General features: G+C 36.0%; 1 long non-coding RNA gene across 1 annotated transcript in view; it reads left to right on the plus strand.

Annotated features, from left to right (window-relative positions):
• Window positions 1-14205, plus strand: part of LOC148132139 (uncharacterized) — a 125376-nt gene that overhangs the window by 53830 nt on the left and 57341 nt on the right. The gene's annotated exons all lie outside the window — the stretch shown is intronic.

Consider the following 14205-nt stretch of genomic DNA (forward strand, 5'->3'; position numbering starts at 1 on the left):
AAAAGAACAAAAAAAGCTTCTTCTAAACATGTTAAAAACAAGCAAAAAGTCAAGGAAACAATTGCTCCGTTGTTGGGAGAAAGCGGCAAGAAGGTGACAAGCAGCAGGTAGAGAACTTGGTTTTTGTATCTGTCTTTATACAAAGGGAAAAAAACAGTCCAACCTATCAAAAATAGCACCACAAAAACAGATTAGGAACACAAGTTAAAATAGGGAAGAAAATGGTAAGTGAACACCTGTCTACCCTAGATGAGTTCAAATCACCAGGACCAGATAGATTTCACCCCAAGGTTCTGAAGGAACTAGCAGATGAAATCTCAGAACCACTGAACTATATCTTTCAAAGATCCTGGAGCACCGGGGAACTGCCAGAGGACTGGAAAAGAGCTGATGTAGTTTCCATCTTTTGTAGTTCCCATGGGTTTGTTAAAAACAGATCATGCCAGACTGATCTTATTGCATTCTTTGACAAAGTGACACAATTAGTTGACCAGAAGAATGCTGTCGATATAATTTACTTGGACTTCAGTAAAGCATTTGATAAAGTAGACCATAACCTACTACTAGATAAAGTAGAAAAATGTGGGTTAGACAGCATCACCACCAGATGGATTCGTAGCTGGCTGACCATCTGCACACAACGAGTAGTCCCCAATGGAACTGCATCTACATGTAGGGAAGTATGCAGTGGAGTATTCCAAGGCTCTGCTTTAGGCCCAGAACTCTTCAACATCTTCATCAATGACTTGGACAATGGGATAGATGGGGAACTCATCAAATTTGCAGATGACACCAAGCTGGAAGGAATAACCTGCACTCCAGAAGATAGGGTTAAGATACAGAAGGATCTTGACAGACTTGAACATTGGACACTATCTAAGAAAATGAAATTCAATAGTGAAAAAAGTAAGATTCTACATTTAGGTAGGAAAAATCAAATACACAGGTATAGTATATGTGGTACCTTGCTCAGTAGTAGTAACTGTGAGAGGGATGTCTGAGTCCTAGTGACAGCCATTTAAATATGAGCCAGCAGTGTGCAGCAGCTGCAAAAAAAGCCAACCCAGTTCTAGGTTGCCTAAACAGAGGGATAGAATCAAGATCATGTGAAGGGTTAATGCCACACTTGGAATACTGAATTCAGTTTTGGTCTCCATGATGTTAAAAAGATGTTGAGACTCTAGAAAGAGTGCAGAGAAGAGCAACAAAGATGATTAGGGGACTGGAGGCTAAAACATATGAAGAACAGTTGCAGGAACTGAGTATCTCTAGTCTAATGAAAAAACATGATAGCAGTGTTCCAATATCTCAGGGGTTGCCACAAAGAAGAGGGAGTCAAGCTATTCTCCAAAGCATCTGAGGGCAGAACAAGAAGTAATGGGTGGAAACCAATCAAGGAGAGAAGCAACTTAAAACTAAGGAGAAATTTCCTGACAGTTAAAAAATTAATGGGTAAAACAACTTGCCTCCAGAAGTTGTGAATGCTCCAACACTGGAAGCTTTTAAGAAGAGATTGGATAACCATTGGTCTGAAGTGGTGTAGGTGTCAGCTGGTGCTCTATTCAAAATCCAAGAAAGAAATACTTAGACTCCATTAATTAGAGAAAAGATATCTTTTACTGGAAATCAAGTGGTAGCAACAAAAGAATTCTGAATCTGAGAAAATGAGTGCGTAAATCACATATGTAAAGTGATGGCAACGTTCCCACCCCCAATAGTTCAATTGACTCATCCAATTAAAAGTTTCTACCCTGGCCACACCACTTAATAAGCCAAAGTGAAGATCTCATCTCCCAAACAGTGTTCTGAATGCTAATATTTTTATACCTTTCCCCTCCCTCCCTCCCTTCCACTCTCTCTCTCTCTCTCTCTCTCTCTCTCTCTCTCTCTCTCTCTGTCTCTGTCTCTGTCTCTGTCTCTGTCTCTGTCTCTGTCTCTGTCTCTCTATCTATCTATCTATCTATCTATCTATCTATCTATCTATCTATCTATCTATCTGGTATTTAGGTTTCTTCGGGGATTTTCCCACGTCTTAATATTTGTGCTTTTATTATAGCGATGTTTCGGCAGAATCTCATCTGCCATCCTCAGGCTTGTGTATTGGGTTCTTTTTAATCTTGTGTCTGTTTTATTTGAAATATCAGAATTATCCAATAAATGATGAGTAAATCAGCCCATAACATTGCCTCTCTAAGAACAATACATATGTAACAATTGCAATCAATTCTACATGGGACAAACATCATGTCAATTAAAAACCAGGATTCATGAACACTGGCTCACAGTCAAATGCCACAATGCCAAATCCTTAATCTCAATCCACACTGACACCAAACAGCACCAGTTGGATTGAACCAACACAAAAATCATTGGCCACGCTTGTGAGATCATCGAAGCCTGGCACTCCACAAGCAATTCCAACAACAAATACATTGACTTACAACCAACCTATGAACCCCTCAGAATCCAAATCAATTGCACAGCCAACCAGAGACAGCATCAATCCTCAATTAACCCATGCAAGGTTCTCCAAACCAGCACTTCACTTCCCAATGATCTCATCTGATGTTCCCAATGATCTCATCTGATGTAACACAAGACTCTCAGTGGTGAATCACATCTGATCCATCACAAGACCCATCACAAGACCCTGAGCTGATGGGAACCTAATCTGACATGACATCACCATCCTAAGACTTACTGACCACACACCCTTATAAACAGAAGAACACTGACATTGACATCCCTAAATTCTGTTGTAGATGTTACCTAGCCTGGTAACATTCAGAAACCAACCCACACCCTCAAAGAACGAACCCTCAACAATAAATATCTTTCCAAAAGTTAGTTTTATAAAATATTTAAATATAGGTTTTAAAAAATTAAGAAAAACCCTAATGAGTGATACTAGGTTCACCATATTTTATATTAGCTACCTTCAGATAGGTACCTGTAACTACTAGTAACCAGACAGGAATTCTAAATATAGAAAGGCTGCATTATGAATATAAATAAATACAGGGTATATGTTTTTACAGTGCTATAAAATATTGATTAGCATGCCTATTCTTCTTTAATTAAATCAGGTAATGTTTTCTGGGGATATTTTGAAATCTTTGTGCAAAGAATAGTTTTATTTTTATTCTTTAGCTCCTTTACCATAAGAAATCATTCAGGTTTGGAAAGAAAGAAGAGAGCAAATCAGTTCCTAGATCTGTAAAACTTTGACTGCAAATATGGGGACAAGAGAAATTTGTTCAACATTTAATCAGATGCTATAACTTTTATTTTTATTTTTAGGAGGAAAAGTACACTGATCCCTTACCAATACAAAACAAAGCCTTTTGGATGGCTGTGCATTTGGATGATTGTTTTGAATTTCCTAATTTCGTGAAAACGGTTTTATCTAGTGCTCAAATAAAATCAGTGTTGGGGTAAGACAGTTAAATTGCATTACAGATGTAAAATGCAGATATAATCTTTAAAAAGAAAGATGATTTATAGAAAATTTGTTCCATGTTAAGTAATTGTAGAATAGAGATAAGCAAGCCAAATCAGTTATTTCCAACATATGTTCTGTCTGATAGAAAGAATGGAGATGGAAAGATACTTAGCTCTCCAAAATTAAAACAATTTAGTTTTGTCTGTTTCTTGTTTCTTTGTATCATGGGAGAGCCAACTTTGCTCCCTACATCTCTTAGGTAGACAAAGTGCCTTGAAAAAGTGCTTTCTTGGATGATAGAATTTCATTATGTTTTGTGGGAACTTCATCTTCTTTTTGATTTCCCATTCATTATTTAAAGAATATAAAACACACAGTTCACAAAAAATACTGAAAAAAGCATGAGGTGGGAAAGCAATTAAAAAACCTATCCCTTAAAAATGCAATTCACATTTTCCTCATTATTTCCAGTTGTTAATGTTATAAGAGCCTAAATATATCTTTCTAAAGAAATATTAAACAAATAACACAGCTATTACCAATTACCATGGAACTCAAGTATCAGCTTATGGCAAGTGAAGCCATACTGTAAGATTTTATCAAGCTTCCTCAGCTAATCTTTATCAGCAATGCACAGGTTTATAGGGACATTTGCAAGAGTTCAGTAGTGAGTATAATGTAGTGAAAGAAATGTAATATATTTTGTCATCCTGGCAAAGAGTGTAGTAGTCATGCCTAATTCTTATGCATAATTTAGCCTAATAATTGTTATACATCAGTTTGTGTCCAATTATTAGGAATGGCCACAGCTCAATGGTGGAGCAGAAACTGTATGTGCTTAAAAGGAATATATATTGGGTGAGTCAGAGTGTCTCTCAGCCCAACCCATCGCATTAGTTGTTGTCATGGGGAAAATAGGAGGAAGAAATATAGGGCTTCAGTTACTTATAAAATAATAAGAGCAGGAATATGTATACACACACACCACACTTTAATATAGTGAAGAGGAAGCTGTTAATTATATCCTGGAAAAACAATTTGATTAGCTGTGAGGTCACTGCCACCCTCTCTGTTACAGGGTGCAGCAGTTGATATGAGGCATAAGATCATGGATAAATTAACGACACTCAGCCTTTGAAACTTACCAAAACTCAGCAGAGGAGTACTATCAGATAGTATGGTAGAAGATGCCAACAGAATCCTCCCAACAATCCTTACTACTACCATAACTCAAAACAGTGAACTGTTATATGTTACAACCACTGTACTCTTGGAAATGCTTTGTTACCAGATCAACAAGAACAGTAGGACATATCCCTACCATCTGGAAAATGAGGTTAGAGGCTACGATTAAGGCCACTCAGAGAGAGATTAGTTTATTGGTAGAATTACAGAAGGGTATGAAGATTAAGTCTAAGACTCAACTACTGAAAAAATACAAGGACTTGAACCCTAAAGACTATTAAACAAAAACTTACAGTACTGACCACCAGATTAAGGAGATACACTAGAAAAGCAGAGGACAAGAAAAATCTATATTTGTAAAGAAATATTCTTTTCAAATAACTACGATCTAATCAATTTTGCCTAGTATCAATCAGGATGACAACAAACATATACTGTTCTAAAATTGTGTTGGTTATTTCTCCATAACTATTCAGAATTTCTATTAATTGTTAGAAGGTTGCATTTTAACCATGTGTTCTAGCAGAATGGTACTGAACTTGTATCAAAAATTCTGAGTTAGTATCAATATACTGTACCCAAATCACCACTTAAATTGTATCTATTCCAAGAGCATTATACTTGTCTGTGTGCTTTCCTCCTGGTCATTGTGTCCAAGTACTTATTATTTTAGTGAATCATTGCAATAGTTGCTTGGCAACAACTGAGGCAATGCTCTGTATACTTTGGAACCAGCATTCAAATGAAGTGGCACTCTTTAATTGTTGGCACATAGAAATTGATGCTCTGCTAGTATTTTTGTTGCCCCCCCCCATTTGCGTAAGACTCTGGAAAAAAGAAATGAGACTGAAATCCCTAGAGATTGTAAAATGGTGGAGGTCGCTTGAGAACTCTCCTTTCTCTCTTTCTAATATTGGATGTCAGGCATGTAATGATCACTTTCCAACATAAACTGCTGAGCATTTTCTACTCACACAAAGAGGCTCACACTTGCCAGCATTTATCCAGAAAAGTGACATATTTTCATTAAGAAGTGTTGCCTACTTAATTTGAAGCAAAGACAATGGTACTTATTAATCTGGGAATACATTTATTGAATGTCTCATTCACACTGTAGGAAAGGACCAGGCAGTTCATATCCTCTATCTATCTCAGCCAGCAGATTTAAAAGGACAATGGGTTATGACTAAGATCCTACACACTACATCCCACTGAATCCATTGTCTGACCATTAACTACCTTGGTGCCTATAATTGAGGTCTCTTACAAAGAATACAATCAGCACCTCCTTATCCTCCTTAGAAATCAAATCAGCAAATTGGCTCTTCATTCCCAGAAATATTTATGATGCTAACAATAAAATAAAATTATAACATTAGATAGTCACATTATAGTATGTTATTTTTAGAGGGGATTCTTTTAATGTATGAAAATACAGTATATGTTAATGTCTGGATCAGTTCTGTTTTGGTACATATACATTGAATGTACGGTATTTTATAAACTTATGTGGCAAAAATGGTGTATGGTGCAAATGTATGGTGCTGTGCAGTTATGGTGACAAGTTTGCTATCCTCAAGAGTTAGAAACATTTAGAAAAAATAATGACAATAATAATCTAGTTTTGATCTCTGTTGTATAGAAACTTTGTAATGGTACATTTTCACAGGAAAAGCCAAGAGGAGTTACATTAATCTAGATGTGTTGAATCATAAACACTGAAACCAATTCCAACAGTAAAGGAGATGTGTATACACTCACTATCAATTCAAGGCTTCTTTCTGAGTGATCTGAGTGATTTCCAATGCAATTCGTTCCAGACTGAAGAATTTAAGGCCAGAAGCAAATGCCTTTTAAATTTCATCTGATTAATGTCCCTTGAAAAAGTATTTGTCAGCTCTACAAGCATCCATGTGTTTTTCCGGTAAGCACATTTTCTATATAGTTTAGTTGGAAAAAGACTGTGCTTGACAAACTGTTTTCCACTACTGGACCTTAATGTTTCTGCTATTCAATAATCTACTTTGCTTAACTGCAATTAATGATCAAAATATCTGGATATATTTTTTTCTTTTTGCTTTCACTGTAACATTTAACTAGCTGTAATATATTATATATAGGACTACACAAATCATTCAGAGAGGCATTTTCCTTGCCATGTGCAAATCACTTGCCCAGTCCTTACTTTCCAATACAATTCCGGGTTTATGCAGATTATATTTAAAAATATTTTGAGTTTTTTGTTTGGTTTTGAAACAGCCTTATTTAAAAATTTTGAAAGTTAAACTTGTTTCTCATATTTTTGCTGTGTTTTCTCCTCAGAATTCATGAACAGACTAATGTCTACCTGTCATTTGTGGAAAGAAATAAAACAGGCTACAAATTATATAGAAAATATATATCATTTTTCTCTTGCCCCTTCCATATACAATATATATTTACAGTGACAACTACAGCATATCAGGCAGACTAAGGACATAAGGTTAGAGATTAACCCTTTTCATAGTGTTCCCAGTGAATCAATTCACTTCCATTCATGATATTGATAAGCAATAGTATCAGCATTGCTTCTATTTTGTTTGATTATGTAATTCTGAATATTGACATGAAAAATATTGTTGTCCACAATAATTAAGAAGTATAAATGCAATAGAAAGTAGGGATTTTTATCCTCAGTATATGATATATAATTCTAGAAATAGAATTAGCTTAATCTTTATCAATTGCTATTATATGAAAATGTACTGTATATATTGTTTATATATCACCGAGGGTCTTACCAACCATATATCACCGAGCTCTACCAACACAATAGAAATGAAGGAGTCAGAATGTTTACATTAAAAAGAAAAACAGAATGAGTGCAGATCCTTGAAAACCATCCCCCAAAGTCCATGAAATACTCTTAAACAAAGGCTGAAAGAAAGAGTGAGCAGATTAAGATTTCTGTTTGTAGAATAACTATATGGAAAGGCAGCCTCTTTGTCACATCGAGAGAAGCACTGCATGGATTAAGAAAAGGGTAGAATAAGATAATTGACCCATGCCTCCTAATCCATGTTTTCAATCTCTCTCCTTCTACAATTCTGTATCATATTTTCAACAAAAATATATATATAAAGTCTTAAGGCACCTAAAAGATTGACTAAAGCATTATTGCATAAGCTTTCTTGACCTACAGACTCCTTCATCAGTTGTACTATATGAATCAGGCTCCTTGACACACAGCTTTTGGGATAAGAGGAAGGAAATAAAGTGGTAAAAATGAGATAAGGAAAAGTGGGAATTACTCAAGAATTGCTGGAGAAAAGTTTAGGTGTTACCCAGATATTTTTGCACAGAACAGTTACAGTTTACAAGAAAACATGGTCTTTGTTTAATCTAAAAAATACTGTTAAATCTTGTACTAAATTCTAGCTCGGCTATTTTGCTATGAATTTGGTTTTCATGATTGACTGATTTTCTCTAGGTATGCCACTTTGAGATAGGTGCCTGGAGAAGTGAAATATATCCTATTGATTGTTATTTTAAAGTATATATTTTTTTCCTTTTTATAAAGATTGTGCATTTTCCCATGTAGTCAGTAGTATTCCTTTACATTTTACACTGGAAGAACTGGCCCATTTTCTATTTAGTCCATGCAATCTATTCAGTACAATATTTCTGTCACTTAGCTGCACTGACCATCTTTAGAGAATGAGTAACTGAGTTCAAAACCAGAATTTCTTGTGTCCCACATTTTTACATTAATGTATTATAAGACTAAAAAAAAGGTCATGGTGGTATAAATATATACCTTTTATTTGAAGATGGTCTTAGCATCTCTAAAAAGGATCAGGTAGGGTTTCCTATCCTGTACTTCTATGCAAGAACAAGGGAGTCGTACAGGGAATAACAACATAGCAATAGCAACAGCATTTTGACTTATGTACCATTTCTTGGTGCTTTACAGCGCTCCCTAAGCTGTTTACAGAATGAGCATATTGCCCACAAGGCTGAGTTAACCTTGAGCTGGTCAGGACTGAACTCCTGGCAGTGGTCATGAACATTAACCTCAACAAAGCTGAAGTATCAACATGAACACATATGCGAGCACAACTAAACATTTTCTTTCTTGCATTCTCCCAGCTTTCTCATACTGCTGGGGGAGATTTTTTTTCTCATGATCAGAGTGGTTATAACACAGGTGTTATCATGAAGAATGTTTCTGTTTGAAACCCAGCAGGAATTTTTTTTATACAAAAAAGTCTTTTTTTTTCAATGGAAAAGAACAAAGCACAGTATCTAGAAATTACCTGTCAGGCCCCTTTAGGAGCAGTTATGGAATGAGAATGGTGACCCTCCTTATCATACCAATGATATACAAATCTCTTGATGATGTCCATTTTGATCTCTGAATTCATGGAGATCTAGCCCTAATTTACTTGGATATAATTTACAAGCAGCCTCTTATTGAACTACAATTTGGAAAGTAACTTTTAGGTACTGTCAGCTGTTTTTTTCCCCTTGTGGCTTTCAGGTTATGAAGATTCTCAGTCATCCAGGTCATGGTAGTCCCAAAGGTGCTTTTCAAGAGGCAGCTGGACTTTCTGGTTTTTCTTTGAAGATGTTTCGTTTCTCATCCAAGAAGCTTCTTGAGAGAACTGAAAGAAGCTTCATGGATGAGAAGCAAAAACATCCAGTTGCCTCTTGAAAAAGCAACTTTGGGACTTGTGGCTTCCAGTTGTTCCTTTTGAAGGGAGCATGTTTTCTTTTAAAACATAGACACTAATGATTCTGGATGTCCTAAAGAGGCATTAAGAAGCCCTTGCTTGTTGTTACTGACAGATATAATATAGCTTTTTGTACTTCTTCCCAGCTTTTTACAGGCTGGACTGAGCTGTCATTTATGGGGTCTCTTAGTTGTTTATGTCAAACATTCCTCCCAGCATCCCCACAATTTCTCACAATTCTGAATTTCAACCTATTACTTCCTAGAGGCAGGAATGCTGCTTCATCACATTTTCTCCCTTTTTTTCTAATGATACCTTCCAGCAAAAAAGCAAGTTGCTCAGAGAAAGAAAAATAATCCTTTTTTAAAACATTCCCTGCTGGGTTTCAAACAGAAGCGTTCTTCATGATAACATCTTCATGATAACATCTGTGTTGTAACCACTCTGATAGAAAAAATCTCCTCCAGCAGTCTGAGAAAGCTGGGAAAATGCAAGAAAGAAAATGTTTAGTTGTACTCGCATTATGTGTTCATGTTGATACTTCAGCTTTGTTGAGGCTAAAGCTCATGACATTAAAAGCTAAAGCTTACCCCAGCCATTCAACACTTGTTGTTAGCTGTTCTAGTATATAAAGCCCCTCTTAGCGTTATTGCCTTCTTGATGCTGTCTTACTTTGATCAGATATCTTCTAGCTACATAAAGAAAAGGCAATGAAGCTCATAGTAAAGAAGAAACAGTTTCTTGTTTGTATAGCTTTGGAGGACTCTTGACTGATTAGCTACTCCAGAGTACATACGTTTTCAATACCATTTGAGAAGTGGCTTTTGGTAGAGGACATTTCATTGGAAACTTACTTATGGTAGCCAGGACTCATGCCTTCTGTCCAGTGGTGGGATTCAAACATTTTCGCTACCGGTTCTGTGGTTGTAGCTTGGTGGGTGTGTCAGGGGAAGGATACTGTAAACTCTCCATTCTCTCCCCACTCCTGGGGGAAGGTTACTGGAAAATCCCATTCTTTCCCCACCCCACTAACCTGCTTTCCAGCTCCGTTCTCCTTTGCAGGACAACAAAAGAATATTCAGCCAATCAGCTGGGAATTGGGAGGCAGAGAATAGATGGGGTGGGGCCAGTCAGAGGTGGTATTTGCCAGTTCAAAATTTCAGCTACCGGTTCTCCAGAACTGGTGAGAACCTGCTGAATACCACCTCTGCTTCTGTTATCATCACTTACAGACTTACAAGAATGATCAAATGCTGCCTGCAAAACTAGAGCACTAAAAGTAGCTCTACACTCAGAGGTGCAATTCTTTCTATCAGCACAATGGAATTCAGTGTGGTCCTCTTCTCAGTAGGTGTTACTGTTTTCTTACAAGAATATAAATGCTAATAGGTATCGTCCATACTTCCTTTCTTAGGCAGAAGTTCAACAACATGCTTTTTTAAAAAAAACTAAAGGTGAATGAAATAGAATTGACATAAGGAGGGTTTTTTATCTGTTACGAGCTACACTCTGTTTTTTAGTAAGTGAGAATTTAGACTACAGTGAGTAAGGCAGTTAGATAAAACATAACATTCAGGTGAATGGTTAATTCAGGTCAATGATTTCTAGTTGCTTGTTTTCCCCTGATTTTTTTTTTTTTTTTTTAAGAGGAGAAGAGTTTGGACTGTTCCAACACACTGACAAACACAAAGCTTGTTTTTGTGTGTCCCCCTATTGTCTCAAAATAATGGAAAACCAAGCCTTTTATTTTCAACAAAAAAATTTAAAAGGTGGCTGCAGAAAACAGGGGCCTCACGTGGTCCTGGGTCCATAAGTTGTTCACTGTCCTACTGAAGGATTTCTAAACCATTCAATCCTAATAAGTGGCAGTGTGTTTGAATGTTTTGCTTAGTCTAAAAGCAATCTCAGTCCAGCAACCAATTGGCTGGAAGTCATTTTGAGCAATGTCTGAACATATTTTCAGACTTCAGAGATTCAGGATCTGTGTTTATCTGTAAAACAAAAGCACATCACTTGTTTTTTTTTTTTTTTTTCAGATTGCAGGGCACAAGGGAGATTAGTGCCATCCATATAGATTAGGCCTACACATTTTATAGGGTAGAAAAGGCCAGACTGATACCTTAAAATAATTTCAGGCTCAAAGGAATAACTGGTATGGCAATCAGCTGTTTCACAGCTTGTGATATGGTGACAGTGATGGAGCTGGCAGTATCCCTGAAGCCTGGAGACATTAGAGGGTCTGAGCAAAGTATCTTTGAGAATGGAAGTGGCAGGGAAAACCAAGATGACAGTGGCTTCTTGCTGATAGTTGGCAGTGAATGGATTATTTTAAAAAATACTGAGGAGGCACCATAAGCTGCTTGGTGGTCACATGTGACTATGGGCCAATGTTATGCAGGTTGATTTAGGTCGTGGTTTTGCCATGTTGTGCCATTCCTTAACAAATATATTTAATCCAAGTCTAATAGTAAGGATCCAGATCTGCAGTGATTATTTGTAGCTTGTAGCTATTTAAGAATCAGAAATGGATACAAATTACGAACAAAAAAAACCCTTATTTGTTAAAATAGCACATAAAAACTTCTGAACTGAACATTTTAGGTTGAATTTCATCCATTTCTATGGCAAAATTTAACCAACTGCTGTAATTTTATATATGTTTACCCAGAAGTAAAAGTAATCTTCACTATAGTCTTAACTAAATTTGGGAAGGAGTGGGATTTATCTGAGGGAAATATGAAGAGGAATTGTTTTCTCTTTTCTCCTAACATTACACTTTTTATTGCTGAATTTCCTGATTCTGTTGTAAAATATCATGTACATTACACCATGTGATAAATAAATGCAATTATCACATCAGTTATTACAGATAGACTGAATTGAAGTTGTGACCCTATGAAAGAAATGATTCAATTCACAGAAAATTAATATATACATTATTTTTCCCTGGATTAATGTCCATATCCAGTCAAAATTAAGCAGGTAAGCATACAAATATGCATCAAATGGAAGCTTTGTTTCATTTTATCAGGATTAAATATATTTTTTGCATGAAGTCATGTGAAGCCTTTACCTATTAGGACTTTCCTTTTGCCTGTTTTCCCAATATGTTTTAGGCATCACTATATCCAAAAGCTATCTGCCAAGTTATGTTTGCATTGCAGTTGGAGATGTCATATACTGTGAAATTTGGAGGAGGAAAAAGCATCAACAAAACACTAGAGCCCCAAAAGAAAAGGAGAAAAGTTGAGAAGTACAGACAGCTCTAAAAAAACAGTGAAACAGGTACGCACATACATATTCAGAGAGAGAATGTTACAAATAGTCAAGGAAGTACAGTATATATTTTAATTTGACCTTATACTGAAAATAAGGTTTTATTCACCTCATCTACTTCTTACACTGAATCCTCGCTGCTTTTCTATATTATGGCACATTTGATTCGGAATAATTATAAATAATGGGTGGATATGATTGTGCAAGCACACAAAAAGAGAAGGAGGATAACCCATCGACCACTAAGCATTGTAAACCCCATTAATTTCATTTTGCTTCACCTGCTGAAATTGAAGAAGCTGTCATGGGTGATCATTATCTTGTCCACAAAATAAATCCATGTACCCAGGCTAGACCCTGCATGCTGCCATCTGCTGTCAAGAACATTTTTAATGAAAAAAAGCTCCCCAAAGCTTTTTAAGGGGTGACAAGAAGATTTATTTTAGGGTGTGTGGGTGTGTGTATGCTTATGTGGGTGTGTGTATGCACATACTATTTATTATTGGATTTGAAATTTTGGGGAAACTAAAGGAGAAATCAGATATTGATATGCAAAAAGAAATGGGAAAAGTACAATATAAGAAGTTGGATCAAACACTTTTAAATATAATTTGGTAATAACTTGGGGGGTGGGAAATCACTGTTGATTTGGAGGCATATCTTTGACAAAATAGGCCAGTAGCAGAACCTCCATGCAAAGAATTGTGCAGTATTTATGATCTGCAAAGATTTCAGTTCAGAAACTGGGTAATGTTTTTGCTCCAGGCAATATTCAAGAGAGAAAGTTTAATTGTCAGCCTTGAAAAAATAATTCCAACCAAGAAGGTTTTGCTGATTAATGAGAAGGAGAACTGGAAGAACTTAAATTCTAATAATACCGTACAAATATGGCATCATAAACTTTTCAAATTGTATTACCTTTGGAATTTTTTTAAAAGGCAAGTCCAAAGAACAGCCAAAAAGAATAACAATGAGTTATGCAACCTTGAAGAAAGAAGTAGATGCTTTCTACAATAAATTAATTAAAGTTAGCATGACTCCTATGGCAGTTGCCCTGTATTTTCAGGCTCACAGAAGCTTGAGAAAAGAAAAAAACCAATTCAATAAACAGTGAAAAGTGACTGTCCTCATGCAAAATCAAAAACGTGTTTTCCCATCTAGAAAATATTGAAATAAGAGTGCCTATTAATGTTTATATAAAAGGAAAATATCCAGTCTTAAATATATAAAATGAACCATCCAAATGTTCTTCTCTTTAGGGGTAATTCCCAAACTATTTTGTAGTTGCCACAAAAATGTGAAAGAAAATGAAAAACAGCATAATTGTGCCTCTACTACTTCAAGCTGTGTGCTAAGCAGCAAAAGAAAATGAATGATATTTGAGTACATTAAAAAGAAAATAAAGAACTTTCAGCTTAATGCAAGATGAAATGCAAAAAACGTAACATTTCAATTGGCAGCTTTTTGAAAGTATTACTATATTTTGTATTTTTTGTGTTATCGCCAATTGATCAGGCATAGTCTCTTTTCTTAAGCACAAGCCAATATAAGTTTATTGATTCATGCACTCTGCAGTACACTAGCTCAGCT

The sequence above is a fragment of the Notechis scutatus genome, chromosome 2, assembly GCF_049901735.1.
Source record: "Notechis scutatus isolate UNSWTSFEM ecotype Mainland chromosome 2, rNotScu1.2, whole genome shotgun sequence".
NCBI lineage: Eukaryota > Metazoa > Chordata > Lepidosauria > Squamata > Elapidae > Notechis > Notechis scutatus.